This window comes from Benincasa hispida, unplaced genomic scaffold, assembly GCF_027475165.1.
Source record: "Benincasa hispida cultivar pf3 unplaced genomic scaffold, pf3_genome.v1.1 HicScf1509, whole genome shotgun sequence".
NCBI classification, from domain to species: domain Eukaryota; kingdom Viridiplantae; phylum Streptophyta; class Magnoliopsida; order Cucurbitales; family Cucurbitaceae; genus Benincasa; species Benincasa hispida.
In genome coordinates, this window is record NW_028325864.1 from 1,438 (window position 1) to 21,945 (window position 20,508).

At 35.2% G+C, this 20,508-nt stretch overlaps 1 long non-coding RNA gene across 7 annotated transcripts; it reads right to left on the bottom strand.

Moving 5' to 3' along the window:
* Window positions 1–10,855: 10,855 nt before the first annotated feature.
* LOC120082444 (uncharacterized) lies at window positions 10,856–17,809 on the bottom strand. Of its 7 annotated transcripts, XR_005483178.2 has the most exons (6): window positions 16,697–17,803; window positions 16,456–16,623; window positions 16,166–16,252; window positions 12,440–12,501; window positions 11,774–11,944; window positions 11,373–11,702 (listed from the first exon to the last, which is right to left on the bottom strand). It is a non-coding gene; the product is annotated as an uncharacterized LOC120082444 (long non-coding RNA). The 7 variants fall into 7 exon arrangements; XR_016526231.1 differs by lacking the exon at window positions 12,440–12,501 and adding an exon at window positions 10,856–10,870 and having other exon boundaries at window positions 10,980–11,702; window positions 16,166–16,623; window positions 16,697–17,809; XR_005483177.2 differs by having other exon boundaries at window positions 16,166–16,623; window positions 16,697–17,802.
* Between the last annotated feature and the right edge of the window lie 2,699 nt (window positions 17,810–20,508).

The following is a 20,508-nucleotide window of genomic DNA, read 5'->3' on the forward strand; positions in this document are numbered from 1 at the left end:
AGAAAAGAAGCACTGGTAAGTTCGCAATGGTGGCATTGATGCAAAGTTCAAAATTCATAATTCCACTAAAATGCACGACCCTGGAAGTTTCATAATACCCTGCTCGATTGGAGGATTATACATTGGTCAAACGCTTTGCGATATCGGGGCCAACATCAACTTAATGCCCCTTTCAATTTTTAAGCAGTTGAATGTGGGGCAGTTGGCACCCACGATGGTGACTCTACAGTTAGTTGACAGATCCCTTGTGCATCCAGAAGGGAAGGTGAAGGATGCCTTGGTCACGATGGCAAATTTATCTTACCGACAGACTTCATCATCCTTGATTATGAAGTGGACAAGGATGTACCCATCATCCTAGGACGACCATTTTTATCCACTGGTCGCGCTCATATTGATGTGTACAAGGGAGAGATCACACTGAGCATGAATGGACAGAAGCTCAGGTTTGATATTATCAGAGCCATGAAATATCCGGAAGAAGAATACCTCATTGAGTCTGATGATGAACCCAGTTTGAATGAAGAAGAAAAGTCTGAAGATGAAAATGAAGATGAGGATGCGACCGCATCTATAGTAGCCAACAATGCGATCAAGAAACAACAACCAAAGAAGAAAAGCTGACAATGAATGAAGAAAGAAAAACACCAAAACCATCCGTGGAGCAACCACCGACAGTAAAGTTAAAAACCCTTATAAACCACCTGAAGTATGCTTTCTTGGGGTAGAATGAAACGCTACCAGTAATAATTTCCTCTACACTTAATGAAGATCAAGAGCATGCGCTGCTGAGCATCCTGAAAAGTACATAAAAGCAATCAGCTGGACGCTAGCAGACATTAGAGGAATAAACCCCGCATATTGCATGCACAGGATACGTCTCGAGGACAATCAGAAAGGATCAATTAAACACCAATGCAAACTCAACCCTACGATGAAGAAGGTCATGAAAAAGGAGATAATCAAGTGGTTGGACGCAAGGATTATCTATCCAATCGCCGACAGCACGTGGGTCAGCCCCGTGCAATGTGTGCCAAAGAAAGGAGGGATAACGATAGTCCCAAATGCAAATAATGAACTAATACCGATGAGAACCATCACTGGCTGGTGGATCTGCATGGACTACCATAAACTGAATGCGGCGACAAAGAAAGATCATTTCCCTTTGCCTTTTATCGACCAGATGCTAGACCGCCTAGCAGGAAATGATTACTACTGCTTCTTGGATGGATATGCCGACTATAACCAAATCATGATTGCCCATGAAGATCAAGAGAAAACAACACCTGCCCCTATGGAACATTTGCATTTCGATGCATGCCATTCGGCCTATGCAATGCGCCGAGCACATTCCAGAGGTGTATGATGGCCATCTTTTCAGAGTATCTTGAAGACTCTGTAGAAATTTTCATGGACGACTTCTCGGTGTATGGGCAAACATACGAAGTCTGTCTCTACAATCTAGAGAAGATACTGAAGAGATGTGAAGAGACGAACCTTATGCTAAACTGGGAGAAATGCCACTTCATGGTGAAGGAAGGTATTGTGCTCGAGCACAAAGTCTCCAAGGATGGGCTGGAGGTGGACAAGGCGAAGATTGAGGCGATTTAAAACCTCCCACCTCCAGCAAATGTGAAGTCTGTCAAGAGCTTCTTAGGACATGTTGGCTTTTATCGACGTCTTGTGAAAGACTTTTCAAAGATTGCACGACCATTAAGTGCGTTGTTGGAGGTAGAAAGAGTGTTTGACTTTGATGACCAATGCCTCAACGCATTCAAGGTACTGAAGAACGCATTAATAACTGCACTTGTGTTGATCACACCGTACTGGACATAACCCTTTGAACTAATGTGTGATGCAAGCGGTTATGCGATGAGGGTGGTGTTGGCACAAAAGATGAAAACAATGCTACACCCCATTGCATATGCGAGTAAAACCTTGAACCCTGCTCAAAAAAATTACACTACCACAAAAAAAGAATTGCTTGCGGTGATATTTACGTTGGAAAAATTCAGAGCTTACCTGCTGGGATCCAAAGTGAGCGTTCACACTGACCACTCGACAATAAAATATTTGATGACAAAGAAAGATGCAAAGTTGAGATTGATTCAATGGGTTCTCCTCCTCCAAGAATTCAACATGGAAATCATTGATCGCAAGGGGATGAAGAACCAGGTTGCGGACCATTTGTCAAAATTAGAAAATCCAGAAGTTGACCGCAATCAGTCAGAGGTGAACGCAACTTTCCCAGATGAGCAGCTATTTAAAATTGAAGAATTACCATGGTATGCGGATGTGGTCAATTTTCTGGTTTGCGAACAATTTCCTGAAGACTATATAGCCCACCAAAAGAGGCGGCTCAGACATGAATGCAAATAATATTATTGGGATGAGCCAAATATCTATAAAAGGGGATCCGACCATATTTTGCGCTTATGCGTATCAGATGCTGCTCACCAGCACATACTATCACAGTGCCATGACTCGCCATATGGAGGACACTTTGGAGGCCAACGCACAACAGCAAAGGTGTTGCAAATTGGTTATTTTTGGCCGACTTTATTCAAGGACGCAAGAGACTATGCAATGAAATGCGATCGGTGCCAATGCACGGGAAACATTTCATGGAAGCATGCGATGCGTATGAACATGATCTTAGAATTGGAATTATTCGACATCTAGGGCATAGACTTCATGGGACCATTTCCACCATCAAATTGTCACAAATACATTCTATTGGCCGTCGACTACATTTCCAAATGGGTAGAAGTGGTATCGTGCATCATAAGTGATCTGGTGGTAGTCTCCAAGTTCTTGAAGAAAAATATTTTCACTTGTTTTGGCATTCCATGTGCCATAATAAGTGATGAAGGCTCTCACTTTGTTAATCACATCATCAACAATTTGCTGCTCAAATATAATATCTTCCATAAAGTGGCCATCGCATACCATCCATAAATAAATGGTTAAGCTGAAATGTCTAACAGGAAAATCATGTTGATATTAGAGAAGGTGGTAAAACCTTCACGAAAAGATTGGGCAATGAAGTTGGACGATGCCTTGTGGGCATACAGGACTGCTTATAAGACACCTATAGGCATGTTCCCATATGTGCTGGTGTTCGGAAAGGTATGTCATTTACCGCTTGAGCTGGAGCATAAAGCAATGTGGGCAGTGAAAAAGCTTAATTTCGACTTAAAGGCCACAGGGGAAGCAAGGAAACTTTAGTTGGTCGAGCTTGATGAATGGTAAATTAAAGTCACGTTGGTCCAGACCCTTTATAATCAAAGAAGTATTCCCGCATGGTGCGGTCGAATTGACTAATGAAGAAGGGACTCTCGCATTCAAGGTCAATAAGCAAAGAGTCAAGCTATATTGTGGAGTTCATCGGGAAAATACCTCCGTAGACCTGAGAAATCCTGAATGAAGAAAATTCGAGCGGTCCCTGCATTGTTATGCATCAGAAACTCATCAGGGGCGCAATTTTTTTCGAGAATCCTTTTTCCTATCGTTGATTCATGAACTCACACTACCCTTCTTTTATATCTGTTATCATTTATTTATCTTTCTTTATTCCTTGTTGCATAAAAAAAAGAACGATTGAGGGGGAGCTGCACGATAACCAAAAGACGCGACGAGTTTATTCAGCCACCGCAATCGAATAAATAGGCTTGCCACAAAGAAGGATGCGATCACAAATAATGCGGGCGATAGAGAAAATTTGGGGGTTGTATCTTTCCTTGACTTTGTCTATTCCAAATTTTGCACTCTCGCATCTCATTTTAACTTTAATAATTTTATCATCGCATCTTCTTTAGTCGGCGCAATCATTAAACATTGATTAATTTAGTAAGTCATCGCGTTGTTTTTTTTGCCAATTATGATTTCAATGATGAAACACATACCTCTATTTTTCATCACGTGCACTAGAGTCAACTTAATTTTAGGACAGTCAATTCATGAAATATTTCTAGAAAGTAGTAGTATACTAGCTTTCTTTCAAAAAGGACTTTTACGAGAACTCCTAAGAGCATCACATGATTTTTTTCAATCTTTCAGCAATGAGGACATTGCTGCGTTTAAATTTGGGGGTGCGGTATTTATTTTCAGCCTTGCTATTTTAGGCATTCAAAAAAAAAATCATCATAACATAGCAATCAGATCCTACTCATAGTTGGATGTCTGCATGACACCCGTGGGGGCAAGCCAAAATGAAGGTAGGAATCGTGATCAACGCATAAATAAAATGATCGTAACTCCGCTGCCAAATGGGCCTAAGTTTAGACTGAGAAAGAGCGCCTTGCCCATAGTTAGATGCTCACATGACACCCGTGCGGGCAAGCCAAAACGAAGGCTAGGCACTTGGATCAGCGCAAGGTCACAGAAAAAAAATACATATTTAAACTCCGCAAGGATAAAAATAATTTGAAAACACCCAAGTTGAAAAAGTTTTTATGAAATAAATCACTCGATGCCCTGGAAACAAATAAAGTCTTTTTGTAAGTTAAACTTGTGGTCCCTAAATTTTAGAAATATTTTAAAAAAAGACCTGAATAAGAATTAAGGATATTTTGGTACATAAGATTTGAATAAGGCACCTCGAGAAATCTAGGAAAGAAGAAGGCGACAGACAACTAGAGAAAATCTTTAGTTTATGCTTGAGGACAAGCATTGTTTTAAATTTGAGGGTGTGATAACGGGCAGAAATGCACGTTATTACAATGCAAAGATATAAAAAGATGTAAGATTGCGACGGTAAAAATATATAAAATTAGTTCAGAACATTGTGATCGCATGCGTCCATCGCATTAAAGCAGCTAATTTATGTATTTTGTGCAGGAAAATGCGTTGGCGCAAGGCAGGATTGTGATCCAAGGAATTCAGTGTCCGAGCGCATTAAAAGATTGCGACCGCAAGGCTATGTGATCGTATGCGTTCTCGAAGATTTGCCCAAGAAGGTGGCCGCATAGAGACGACACATCAAGGTGGAAGCTTAATAAATCACGATGGGACATAAAGCTGATGACGGTTGAATCCGAATTAAGTTGACAAGCCGTTAACAACACACTGTAGCAAGTACACTCAACTTTTTGGTGACAATTAATCAGCGCATCAGATAGAGAATTAATGACATCCCATCAGTGCAATCATTTGAGAGAAAAGCTCTTCAACCTGAAGCTCTATAAATACCGAAGGCCACCTTCGTTAAAGGGGTTCCGCTATTCAGAATTTAGAGTTCCCTTCTTCACCATATACTTAGATAGCCGTAGTCTATAATTTTATATATTTAGAAGGCAGAGGCGAGTGAAGAGAGAAGACGCCGAAGGATTGTCTTGGTTAACTCGGAAGAGTGCCGGGAAGCGTTGAGAACAGAGAGAGAGCCGACTCTTGCGGAAGCAAGAACATTCTTTTGGGCAGAGTAGAGAAAACTCAGTGTAAAAGCCTTGGGAAGAAAGACATTGCTACCAGGCTCTCTATCCTTACTTTTCATTGTCATTATGTATTATGAACTTATTTATAAAATGGAATTTGCATCTCTACATCTGTTCACTCTCTTTACATTACGCATGAGTAACTAAACTGTCGAATTGGTTGAAAAGCACTTAGTTAGCATAACCTGAGATCTTCACTTTATGCGATCATCTTGTATTATGTATGCGTCATTCGTCCTTTAGAGATGCTTGGGAGGGTGGTTTAAGGATAGAATCTAGGCTTAGAAAAGTCAGATTAAAATCTAGGCTCAGGAGAGTCAGATTAGAACCGCATAATCAAGAGATAGAAACTTAGGAATAAGTTATGTTTTCTATTAATGCATCGCATGCACCCTAGAGATAGGATGTGATGGTATGCGGTCACCTTATATCTATGTGCATCATTCATCATCGCATAGGCAAGAAATAGAGACTTAGGAATAAGTCCTATAGACATCATCGCATACATCGCATATGTCCTAAAACTAGGAGCTATAGTATTTGCATTGGAAGATGAATTTTTGTTGCATGTGTGTAGCATGATCGCATAGCGTGAAGTAATCTCAGAAAGCGCTAGCTAAATACCTTCTCAACCCGTTCCCCCGTATACTCATTTTAACTTTCGTTGTTATTAACTCTTCTCTCAATTCCACTGCATAGAATTTACACATTAAACAACATACCAACCCACACATTGTTTTATTTGTCACCACAAAGAAATCTGAAATCACTGTCGCATACTGTATTCATAGTCCCTGTGTTCGACCCTGGGCTTACCAGGCAACCTAGTAGAATTTATACTTGGATTTTTCTAGGAAAACTTGCATGCACAATGCATACACCACCATCGCATTATACACCATTATTTCATCACATTAACAACGCATCAGTTGTGGCTCCCCACAAATTGGGCATGTTGTCTTGTACTTTGTTGTGCAACTAGCAAGATTTCCATAAATAGGAAAGTCATTGATCGTCCACATAAGAACAGCTCTCAAATTGAAGTTCGATTTGCTTACTACGTCATAAACTTCCACTCAATTCAATAACAATTTCAGGTCATCAATTAATGGTTGCAAATAAATGTCAATATCATTGCCAAGCTATTTAGGACCAGGAATCAATAGTGTTAGCATTATATTTTTCTTTCGACATGCATAACCAAGGAGGTAGGTTGTATATCACAAGCATAACTGGCCATCAACTATACCTACTATTAAAGTTAGAAAATGGGTTGGAAGCATCATTTGCAAGACCAAATTTTAAGTTCCACGGATCATTTGAAAAGTCTGGCCACTTTGCATCAATTGAGTTCTATGAAGTGCAATCGACTAGATGACGCATCTTTCCATCATTACTTTTATGGTTCATATGCCACGTCAGTAATTCGACTACATCATGTATTTGGAACATTCGTTTCAATTTTGGAATCAATGGAAAATATCTCAACACTTTTGTTGGAACACCCCGTTTCATCCGTTTGGTACGCTTATCCACCTTCCATCGAGAATGCCCATAGATTGAAACACTCTCTAAATCTTTATTCTCTTTCGTAAACAAGCAACAATCATTTGTACAAGCATGGATCTTTGAACTAAACTATATTAATCTATGATTAATTCCATATCAATTTGACATTCTCTTACTTGTTCAAATGAACCCAATCTTTTTCAAATATTCTTCTTCAAATTATTACTGCAAGAATACCAAACGTAATTGTTGGATGAGGATACACAATCGTAGATGAAAAAGTCAAACAAAGGTATGTGTTATTAAACTAAAATTTATGCATTTTTGTAGCTTACCAACTCAATCCAAAGTTAAATCCAGAATACTAGCATAAGAAGATACACATAAACAAAGTAATAACCATCAAACATATATCAAGAGTTAGGACAATGAGATATTAGCTATTTTTCTCATATTAATTAAATAATGCTCAAAAAACAAATAAACCAAACAAGTAATTATAAAAATGCTTATAGAAGATGCTCTGGTAATGAAAGAAAATTAGAATAAACCTTCAATTGGTCTTCCTTTGTCAACGAAAGAACAATCGCTGGAAGAGATAAAATCAATGGAAAGAAACTCTACGGCAAGAAAAGAGAATTGGAATGAGAAATCCAAGCCATGATGGTATGTGAAACATTATATTTTATAATGCAAAGAAGACAGTATATATCAAATGGCGAAACAAGAAACCCAACCCTATTGTAAAAAGTCAATTTGGCTATTTCTTTTTATTGAATTTCATGAGAGACTTTTACTACAGAAAAGAAATAAGCCTTCAATAAAAGTAATAAAGTTATAGAAATTACAAGATAAATATTCCCTTTCTACATTGAAACAAATATTCAAATGTGTGCCACTTAAAAAGATAGACAAAAAAGAATAGCTAAAATGAATTTTACCTTGGAGTAAACTAATAGGTCTTTATAGTCCTAGCATTTCCTGAAAACTCTAGAAGGCAACCAAATCCTCAAGTCTAACCATCCAAAGGTTACACCAAATGTTTTCCCAATAGTGCAATCGACCCTTAGAGCAACAATATGATTCAAGAATAGCAAAAATTACTAAAAAGAATATTCCATAAAAAAACTCCAAGTCCTAAGTTCATGATAAAAGATTATTATCATCATAATATTGAAATCTACTGACCAACCAAGTCCAACCGTCACTATCACTGACAATAAAGCCAAGGAGTCTATTTGGTTGAACAAGTCTTTCGCATCACCAGGAATTCTAATGCCAAGGAAGAATTTTGCCAGACCAAAAATTGTATCCCCAGTAAGCTACAGATGAAAACCAAATTGATATATAAAGTTTATGTCTTCATGCACAATTAAGCTTCCAGAAGTAACACCAGCAAATGCTATCAACCCTCAAACGACTAAAGATGTGGTTGCAAGAGGCCCATGATTTTTGTATGCATCAACAACTTTTTCCTCGAAATATAACGTTCCATCATCTGCAAGACAAAGACTTCATCAAATTATCTATATGGAGTAGTTAGTCAAGAACAAAAAAAGGTGCAGATATTAAGAATAAAATGAGAAGTTTCCAATTTGGATAATAATCTTTCTCCAAATATGCATCGAGACAGGAAAGAAAATGTTATTAGGTTCTACAACAATTGAAACTTGAGGGAAACATACTAGACATAATTGTCATTTTCCTTTCCATAAAGACCAATTCTTACCAATATTAATTCTTACACTAAATTTTAAAATTAGCAGAGATTTCAAATGCTCAAATGTTTTGTGAGACCTATGGGAGAGGAATGTGAATAAAATCTTTAAAGGGCTCATGAGAACTTCGAGTAATGTGTGTTCACTTGTAAGGTTATACATTTTTCTTTGGCATTGATGTCGACAGACAAGCAAATTCATGCAAGAAGTGAGAACATCATTTGGTTAAATCCAACAAAAGTACCTCGTTAGACAAGCAAATTCTTGCAATCACAATGTTATAATTAGATGCTATAGAAAGACATATTTGTTGTAGTGTGGACAACATGATCTCTTACCATGCTTCACATTGGGGGAACATTTATAGACCAACCACCATATGCTATCACTTCTTTAAGGAATCTTGAAACTTTAAATTGTGAGAAAGGCTATCATCTAGAAATATTTGGCACTCTTTTACTGCTTTTTGTGGGAATGATGTTCTTCCTCTAAAAGTTTTGAATCTAAGTGATTGCAATCTTGAGGATGAAGATATTCCTGATGATTTTAATTTTCTGTCCTTATTGGAAATTCTTGATCTCAGCAAGAATTCTTTTGTAAGGCTCAAAAATAGTCTCACTCAACTTATTCACATAAAAGTACTGTACTTGGATGACTGCATTCACCTTCAACCACAACCAAAGCTTCCTACCAGTTTACAATGTGTGGGAGTACAACAGATCCAACACCATATCTCACAAAATGTTCAAGGTAAATATATAATGTTCTTTTTATTTGGTTAAAAATTAAAATTTTATTTTGGTCCTGACACGTTAGAGTCTGTTTAATTTTTCAATAAATCTTAAATTTAGTTCTTTGAAATTAATTTTTACCGAAATTTATTAAATACTGATAATAACTATAGTGTAAATGTTAATAGATAATTTTTTGTTTTGAAAAATCAATAATTAACTAGCAATAGAGATGAAATTAGAATTTATTAAATGCACAATACTAATCAAAATAGGATACTAGAGAGACGAATTGAACAAATTCCAAAGTATAAGAACCAAAATGGTATCTTTACTTTATTATTATTATTTTGGTCAGTAAACTTTGTCTTGAAACTTAAAAGTATAAGATCGGAAAGAAAAAACGATCATATTTTCAATTTTTGTTCCATTTTATTTTCAGGTTCAAGCAAATCAGCATTTTCGCCTTCAAATCCTCTGATTGTCATAGAAGTGGAAAATGTTTCTGATGTTGAAAAAGAAGAGAATAGGTGAATCACATTATGGATAGATACACATAGATTACTTTTTTCCTTAACTTCTACATATTCCAATAATTAGAACTAACATTGACACACTTTAATTTAAGGATGTAGCCTTGAAGGAGTAGATAATATTAATGTCAACATGGGGAAACAAATATCTCAGTCAAGTACTCATTTTAAGTTTAAAGTTTCTGGCAAAACTTTGGTTGGAATGAAGGAGCAATTGGAGGACGTACGTGCACTTGTATACATAAAAGAACCAAACGAAGTACGATTATAAGTTCTATAAGCACAAGCCCTGCACATCTGAAATAAATAAAAGGAGACTACCCTCAAATGGTACAACATTCGTAATTGATAATAATCTTCTTTTGGTTTTGGATAGAGCAGATATAGACCAAATACTATCAAGAAAAGTTCAAAGGACCAACAAACAAACAAATATTTAGAGACATGACCCTTGCCAAGATCATCAAGGTCACCATATGACAAATAAATAGGAGAAACTCAAAATTTCAAGTGAAACCCTTGCTAGACAAGGAAAATTTTCCATTTTAGCGTCACTTTTTTTTTTTTTTTTTTTTTTTTTAAACTTTTCAGCCCAATGGGCCTTAATGAATGACCTCAATGTTATACTTAGATGCTATAGAAAGTCATATTTGTTATAGTGACACCTTAATGCATGCACACCAAAATATACATGTACAGACACCTATAAATTCATACACAACAAAAATTATTAGTAATGGTGCCGGCTGCATATATTTGAAATATATTTAAATATATATCGTATATGAATAACCTGCTGTTCATTTTCTTCCACATCTTCAGGCAATTACGACTTTAATAGGAACAAATTCTTCTCCAATGTTCCCAAACAGACTTCTATTTAATTGATCTACAGTAGGGACCCATCGTTCTAGTTTATGTTCTTGTTGGATACCTATTGGTTCATCCTACAAATATACAATATACTATTTAATATACAAGGGATGAAAGCATTTAAATATGTACCTGAATGACAAAGTAATTCTAATTTTGATTATTGGCAAACTACAAAGGTACCTATATATCATCTACTATTATAGGTACCCTCTCATTGGATGGAATTTGTCTACTTGAAGAATTAACAAGTCATTTGCTCCTTCGCCTATCACTACATTGTACAGAAAGCTTTAGACGAATCATATCTTAGTTTATTTCTGAAACATTCATACAACATATAACATATGCAGATTAGTTATGTGCTACATGTTTCCAGTAGACATGATCCATTATTAATATTAGCAACAAAACAATATAGACAATGCAGAACTATCGTCAATATGTGAGCCATATAAACAACGTATAAAATATAATGTAGTATATATTGAACTGTACTGATTAATCATGCAAATATTCATTAAACATACTATATTGAACTGTACTATATATACCATCATTAGCATACTATATGAATACACTAAACGTAAGAGTTTTCTCCAAATTTTCTCTGAAGATTTTGATCTCAACAGTCCTATTTTCTGTAACATATTACAAAAATTCATGTAACAGTCTATAGTCTATAAATACATAGTTGTTTGCATTTACTACAGGCACTTAAAAATTTAAAAGAAATATGTACAAAGAGAAGTTCTCATCTTCTTGTAGCTCTTGTTAATCGAAACCACTCCTTTCCATGAATGTAGGCATTTCAAGCCGAACCACGTACATCACTGTGTTCATCTTCTTCTTATTCTCATTTGTGAACTGCATGCTTCATAATCTTTGATTTTCACGTACAAAAATCTTGTCAAAAGAATGAATGGTTAGAGGGAGTTGAGAGAGTTTCAAAATTCGTGTAGAGAGAGAGAAATTACCTTTTACCAAAATTAATTTCCCATATGATTTTCACTCCTTCACATAAAAAAAGAGAAAGTGGTTTTCACCACGTGTTTTACATTCAGCTCAAATTCGTGGCATTTTCTCAACCTTTCATTTTACCTACCCTCATCTTTCATGGATTAGATTTCATCAGCTTAGTTTTAGGCCTGCAATTTAACATCATCCCAACAAAATTGGTATCAAAACATAAAAACTAGTTTTTTGTTCTTGGAGAATCAAGCATCAAGATTCAGTGAAGTCATAGCAGTAGAAAGATTTAAAGTAAAGAAGTTCGATGGAAAGAGTGATTTTGGCCTGTAGAAAGCCAAAATCAGAGCCATTCTTGGCCAACAGAAGGCTCACAAGGCCCATCTTGATCCATCTACCCTACCAAACACAGTCACAGCTCAAGAGAAGGAAGATTGGGAGCTGGTACCCTATGGTACCTTGGTTCTAAATCTAAGTGACAATGTCTTGAGGCAAGTCCTTGATCAAGAGACAACCTACAGGATTTGGACTAAGTTGGAAGGTTTGTATGCAACTAAGAATCTTCCAAATAAGATGTACCTAAGGGAGAGTTCTTTACTTTCAAAATGGACTCATCAAGATCACTTTCTGACAACCTTGATGAACTTAAGAAAATTATTGTTGAGTTTACGAACCTTGAGGAGAAAATTGGTGATGAAAATGAGGTCTATGTGCTTCTAAACTCTCAATCAGACTCCTACAGAGAAATTAAAAATGCTTTAAAATACGGAATTGATACTATAACCACTGTTGCAATCATCACAACCTTAAGAACAAGAGAACTTGAATTACAATCAGTGAAGAAGGAACAACCTAGTGGTAAAGGGTTATTTATGAAAGGAAATTTCAAGCCAAATCACTCAAAGGGAGGAAAATAGTAACATACAGATGAGAATAAGCCTAAATAGAAAATCAAGTGCAAATACTACAAAAAGAAATGCTACCTGATCAAAGGTTATTTTATTTTAAAGAGAAAGAATCAGGAAAAAGAGAGAGAGGTCAAAGGAAAATAGCCTGAAGCCTCTATTGTAGAAGGCTTCTATATTTACTCCGATGCACTAGCCTCAACGCAAGACAAAACCAATCATGTAAACTAGGGTTGGCAAAAAAAACCCGATGAGGTGGGTCCCTGCGGGGACCCGCCCCGTTCGGGCCGGGGATGGGGTCAAATTGGGGAATTTATTCGGGGCCTCATCCGAGGACGGGGCGGGGATGAGGACAGTATCCCCGACCCCGACCCCGACCCCGATTAATCCCCGACCCCAAATTTATATATATATTTTTATCCCTTCCCCAATCCCTTCTCGCTCTCTGCAATCTGCAACAAAAGGCCCCTCTCGCTCTCGCTCATTCCTCCCTTTCGCTCCCGCTCTCGCTCATCCTCCCCTCTCGCTCTCGCTCATCCTTCCCTCTCGCTCTCGCTCATCCTCCCCTTTCGCTCTCTGCATTCCTCCCCTCTCGCTCTCACTCATCCCTCCCCTCTCGCTCATATGATCCCTATGAGACCTTGGTTTAATACCTACAAAGAAATTGATGGAGAAATGGTCTACATGGGCAACAATCAAGCTTGTAAAATTTAAGAGATTGGTTCAGTGTCTTTAAAATTTAAAGATGGGACTGTGAAACTCCTTAGAAATATAATACATGTACCACTTCTCAAGAGAAATTTAATCTCTTTGGGAATGCTAGATGCAGTGGGGTGTGAATACAAGGAAAGGGAGGACTGTTGAAGTTCTTAAAGATTCTAAGGTGGTTCTGGTTGGAGAAAAGGTCAATGACCTATTTATGGTCAGAGGAGTTGAAATGATGACAGGGGCCTAGGCAGTGACCACTAATGAATTGAAAAAGGCTGACACTTGGCATAAGAGATTGTCTCATATCAGTGCTAAGGGGCTGGAAATTCTGTCCAAATAGGGTATTCTACCTAAGGGAATTACAGACCAACTCATTTTTTGTGAACATTGTGTATTGGGAAAAGCTATCAGATACAACTTTACTGAGGCACAACATTCAACCAAAGCCATCATTGACCACATTCACTTAGATTTTTGGGGACTAGCCCCAACACCAAGCCTAAGTGGCTCTAGGTATTTACTTTCCTTTATTGATGACTTCTCAAGGAAAAGTTAGGTTTTCTTTCTTAAATCTAAAGATCAAATTCTTTATAAATTTAAAGAATAGAAACTCATGATTGAGAAGCAAACCTCAAAGGAAATTAAAAACAATGATTTGGAATTTTGTCGTGATGAGTTCAATAAGTTTTGTAAAGAGATGGAAATCACAAGGCACAAGACCGTTAGATTTACACCTCAACAAAATAGGATGGCAGAGAGGCTAAACAGAACCATCATGGAAAAGGTAAGATGCTTACCGTCTGATGATATACTTAGTGAGAAATATTGGGCTGAAGATACTGCCTATACAATTTATATCCTAAACAGATGCCTACATACATCCCTAGACTACCTAGCACCTAAAGAAAAATGGTTCAAGCATCCACATAACCTAGAAAATCTAAGGGTATTTGGATGTATTGGATACATATATCAAAACCAGGGAAAAATTAAGTCTAGGGCTATAAAGTGTACGTTTGTGGGGTTTACAGATGGTGTGAAGGATTTCAAGATGTAGAATCCAATTGAGAAGAGATTTATTATCAGTAGAGATGTCACATTTAGAGAAAAAAAAATGTTTATGCAAAGGGAGAATGTTACTGTTGAAATCCTTAAGAGTCCTACCAATAGAATTGAGGTGGACAATCCCAAAGATACATCCACAACTATAAATCCTCTAAGTGATCCAGAAGAAGAAGAAGAAACAACAGGTGAGCAAGTTGAAAGTGTTGAAGCTCAACCTAATTTGAGTCAATACTCATTAGCTAGGGACAGACAGAGAAGGGTGATTGTTCTTCCAGCTACGCATACTGAAACAAATTATATGAATCTAGTTTTGAATGTTACAACGGCTTCAAATGACCAAGAACCAGATACCTTTGAAGAGGTAGTGAGCTACCTTAATGCAAGGAACTGGATTGAAGCTATGTGTGAGGAAATGCAATCACTAAATTTGAATAACACTTAGACCCTAGCTCCTCTTCCTAAGGGATGCAAACCAATAGCATCCAAATGGATCTTTAAACAAAAGGAGAGAACTACTACAGAACAAAAGCCTAGGTATAAGACAAGGCTAGTGGTTAAGGGGTTTACACCGAAAGAAGGCAATGATTACTCTAAGATCTTCTCCACAGTTGCAAAACGTACCTCTATCAAAACTAGATCAACTAGATGTGAAGACTACCTTCTTACATGGACATCTAGATGAGACAACTTACGTGGTGCAGCCTAAGGGTTTTGAGGAAAAGGCGAAAAAGGACCTATACTGTGTTCTAAAAAAGTCTATCTATGGACTTAAATAGCCCCCTAGATGCTGGTATAGAAGGTTTAATAACTACATAAAGAGCATTGATTTTTAGAAGATACCTATGTGAATTCAACCATCTATAAGAAGGTATATCTACTTCTCTATGTGGATGATATGTTGCTAACACGGAGTTCTAAAGGTGAACTAACTCATGTCAAGAATCTCCTAAAGAGAGAATTTGACATGAAGGATATGGGTCAGTCTAAGAAGATCCTAGGGATTGAAATTAAAAGAAACAGAGTTTCAGTCAGGCTAACTACTGTGATAAAATAATCAGAAGATTCAACCTATCTCATGTTAAACTAATATCTATTCCTATTGCACATCATTTGAAATTATCTTCAGTTAATTCTCCTATAGAAACAGACATAGAACATTTAACTCATATACAATCAGTTCCTTACGGTCAAGTAGTGGGCAATTTAATGTATTTGATGATCTTTACAAGGCCTGATCTAACCTACTGTGCTAGTTTAGTAAGTGGCAAAAGGCATTAGGAGGCTATTAAATGGATACTTAGGTATCTCATTTGGTTTAAAAATGCAGTGCTGACTTATCAGAACACACAAGAATCAGAACTAGAGTTGTAAGGTTATGTTGACTCTGACTTTGCAGGGGATTTAGACAAAAGAAGATTTTTATCAGGCTACCTATTCCTATATGGTCCTAATTTCTAAGTTGGAAGGAAAATTTATAATCAATCACAGTTCTATCAACTACAGAGGCAGAATATATGGCATTGGCAGAAGCTAGAGGCATTGTGATTAAAGAGCTTGATGGCAGACTTTGGTATATCACAACCAGTAGTTAAAATCTATTATGACAACCACATCCATCTTTCCAAAAACCCACAATATCACTCTAGGAAAAAACATATAGACATTAAATACCATTTTATAAGAGATAGAGCAAGAAGAAATAGAAGTGTTGAAAGTTCATACCTCTGAAAATGTTGTTGACATGCTTACAAAAGCATGTTACAAAGCTCAAGCTATCTAAGTGTCTCGAGCTGATTGGCTTCCAGTTACCTGAAAAAGGTTAGACAATATCAGATTTGGAAGGAAGAGAGCTACATGCATTGAGATCAAGGTGGAGCTTTATGAAGATTTTGATCTCAACGGTCCTATTTTCTTTAACATATTACAAAAATTCGTGTAACAGTCCATAGTCTATAAATACATAGATGTTTGCATTTACTACAGACACTTAAAAATTTAAAAGAAATATGTACAAAGAGAAGTTCTTATTGTCTTGTAGCTCTTGTTAATCGAAACCACTCCTTCCCCATGGATGTAGGAATTTCAAGCAGCATCACATACATCACTGTGTTCATCTTCATCTTCTTATTCTCATTTGTGAACTGCATGCTTCATAATCTTTGATTTTCACCTGCAAAAATCTTGTCAAAAGAACGAATGGTTAGAGAGAGTTGAGAGAGTTTCAGAATTCGTGTAAAAAGAGAGAGAAATTACCTTTTACCAAAATTAATTTCCCATATGATCTTCACTCCTTCACATTAGAAAAGAGAAAGTGGTTTTCAATTCAGCTCAAAATCGTGGTCTTTCCTCAATCTTTCATTTCACCTACCCTCATCTTTCGTGGACCAGACTTCATCAGCTTAGTTTTGGGCCTGCAATTTAACATCAGGCCAACATTTTCAGTTAAAAAATCAACTGACACTGATTAAAATTATAGACTTTAAATTAGTCATGTAGCCACCTTTATATACTATAAAGCAGCATATATGCAACCTATACGTAATCTATCAGATCAAATGAATACAAATGGGTGATTTTTATGTTGAAATCGAAATTGGATGAGTTCAATATCCATTCTTTGAGGATAGAAGTTACATTTTGAAAACAAACTATCAAATCTGGAAACATAAGTTTAAGGAAAACATAAGTTTAAAGAAAACATCTTAAAAAAATTTGTTCATACAACAGTATATACCATTTACAATACCATTTACAACATATTAACACCAATCATAATAAATGTATAACGGTTCAACAAAAATATACCAATGACACATTTATAATTTTCACTAAACATTATACATGCATGTCACAATCGGTGATGTTCTTGTTCAAATCATTAAAATCCCATTCAAAAGTTAAAGAAAGAAAGAAAGAAAAAAGGCCAACATATATGTTATTACAAGCAGTAAAAAACAAAATTAGTTACACAAGCTGTCTATAAATACATTTGTAATCTACTTGTACATTCAAGAGAGAAAAAATAGATTGAGAGATAGATAGCTACAGAAAACAGAAACTCATCTTATAATACACTTTGTAGCTCCCTGATAAGCAATTATCAGCTTCTACCGTGGATGTAGGCTTCCTTTGACCGAACCATGTAAATTATTGGTGTTCCTTCCTCTTCCCTTCATCTTCTTTACTTTCTTGATCGCAGACTTCAGCTCTTCATCGTTTAGAAGAAATTTCGGCAACATTTTCCCTCTGCTTTTCTTTTTCTATCGGTTTCGTCTGCAAGAAAGAAAATTAGGATTAGTTACTAAAGTTCTTTAATTTCTCTGAGTGCTTAAAGTAGATCAGGGCCATTAACGTGTAGGATGAAGATTATTCTTCACGAGGATTGTGCTTTTAGCACATAGTTTTTTGTTTCCGCTCAAATCAACCAGTGATATTGCTTTTGTTTCGGGCCAGTGTTTCTATTTGGAAAGCCCAAATAGTTTTTCAGTCCGTTTTAGTTTTCAAGCCCATCAATTGCAACAATATATGTATTGGAACTTCCTACCATGAACACTAACGATATATACTCGACTTTGCTCGACATTACTTTGGTCCAAAAACTAAGTTAAGCTTATAGGAATCGAGATGAACCCATTGCTCAGAGTCTCACATCAACATCCGCAACAATAACAAAACTATTTAAACTCTAAAGTAAAATTAAGCAAACCCTTTGTAATATCAAATTTGCTAATACTTGTAAATATGTAAACATAGCTCCAAAATTTTGAAGTAAATAATTAGTAATGGTACGATAACAAGTATTATTGTAATGTGTGATTGTAACTAATTCAAGGATAGTTTGTGTAATTTTTCGTAAAGTATATGCTAACACTAGTTGATTGGTGATAACAAATGTTTAGTTATGTGAACTTCTAAAGCATAAATACTAATACCTTCAAATCATTTTAATTTAGCTTAAGGAAGAATTAGAATTGAACTACCTTATAATCAATACTAAAATATAAAATAATTTATTGAAAAATTCTTATAAATAGAAAAATCTAAAAAAATATTTATACTTTATAGTAAAAAGTTTCAAAAGTTGTATTTAAAAAGACCCATGGATATGATTTTAATTTTAGAGGAAGTTGTGAAAGACAAATATGATATCTAGGGCTAAAATTTGTGCTTGGAAGATTATTCATGATATTATCCTTAACCAGGCCAATAGTCCAATATTAAGAAGAAATCATGATAGAAGCAAAGCCTCAAAGAGATTTTTTTTCTTTTGGTTATGCATTTGGCTATTTTTACAAAGAAAAAGGTGAGCTATTTTTCAAAATCACTACTCCTATTTGGCTATCTATTTGTTTACCCTAGATATTATCATTCCTAATACTAAAACTAACATATAAGACTTAAGAATAAAAGGAAATATTTCAAATTCCATTTTAAGACATCTAAATTTACACATATATTTCATTTTCGTATTTACGATCTTACACTATTTGTTTCTATATTTCACACAAAATTAGTTTAGAACACAAGCCCTTATATTTTTCTTTTTTATAAATGTAAGAACAAGTTAAAATAAACTTAAATGGATTTTTACGTAAAAATTTGTTGGTCCCTAAGTTTTAGGTATAGCTTTCGATTCGGCTTTAGGTTTCAAAATGTTACCCTTTAATCTTTAAATTTTAGGTTTGATTTCAATTTAATCATTAAGTTTCAAAATATTACAATTTTATTCTTAAAATTTGAATTTTGTTTTAATTTGATACAATGGATTCTAAGATTTACACTTTTAACCTCGATTTCTCAATAAATACTCACTTTAGTTTTAATGTCGAGGTCTATTAATTAATTTAAAATAGTTATTTAGTGAAATTTTAAAATCAATTTTAATAGTAATGGAAAAAGTAGTGAAACTTAATTGATTATAATTCTTTTAATATTTTAAAATTAACTAACAAACATTTAATACTAAAGATTGAAGTGAATATGTATTTTGAAACCTCGATACCGAATTGAACAAAAATCCAACTCAAACCTCAATGATAAAATTGTAATATCTAATGCCTAAATTGAAATCAAACTCAAAATTTGAGAAATAAAAGTGTAACATTTTAAAATTTATGGATCAATAGAAACTAGATTCAAAACATAAGGACCAAAAAGTATTTTTTTTTTCCCGTAATTATAGGTAGAAAATTTGAAGAACATTTTTAAATATAAAAAAATAAAACAAAATATTTACAAAATATAGTAAAATTTTAAAACTATTAATGATAGACATTGCTAGACTTCTATCAGTGTCTATCAGTGATAATGGTAGATACTGATAGAAGTCTATCAGTGTCTATCATTAATAGTTTTAAAATTTTGTTATATCTTGTTAATATTTTCAACAATTTTACCATTTCAAATCATTTTTCAAATTTGAAAGAAGGTATTAAGAATAAAACTAAAACTTTAATGAGATAAGTAAACAAAGAAAATATCATAAAGGTAAAAGATTTAATTCTCAGTTTGCCGTCATAAAACCTACCCCACCAAACAGCTTTGCCATGGCTTTAAATGTAGGTGATGAATCTTCAATAATGCATTAAATGCATACCTTTTAGTTTCTCAACAAAAGTAGATATTCTTTCTCCCCATCACTTTGGCTTTCCTTTTCCTTTTTTCTTTTTCCTTTTCAAACTTTGACTCATTTAAATGTGAAATATCTTTGGCCAAAGTCCTTAGTCAGTTTATGTGCAGTCCATGTTTTTTGTTGGGTCAATTTTGCTTTGGAATTATCTTTCCCATGCACTTTCTTTCAAGAAAATAGGTACCGTTTTTTCTTAATTGAATGATCTAATGGAAAATGTTTATACGTCCTTAAATACATAAAAAACAACTCAACAACCAAAATCTACTCCTCCTCGAAAAGAAGGGATAAAACAAAAGATGGAAAGATATGTTTTTAGATTCCTAGATGACCTCGAAGAAAATGTCAAAGTAACTAAATTATGACCGGCATTGTTTTCCTTGTTGGAAAAAACCTCTCACCGCTTATCGCAAGTATAAACTAAAAAATAATTGAT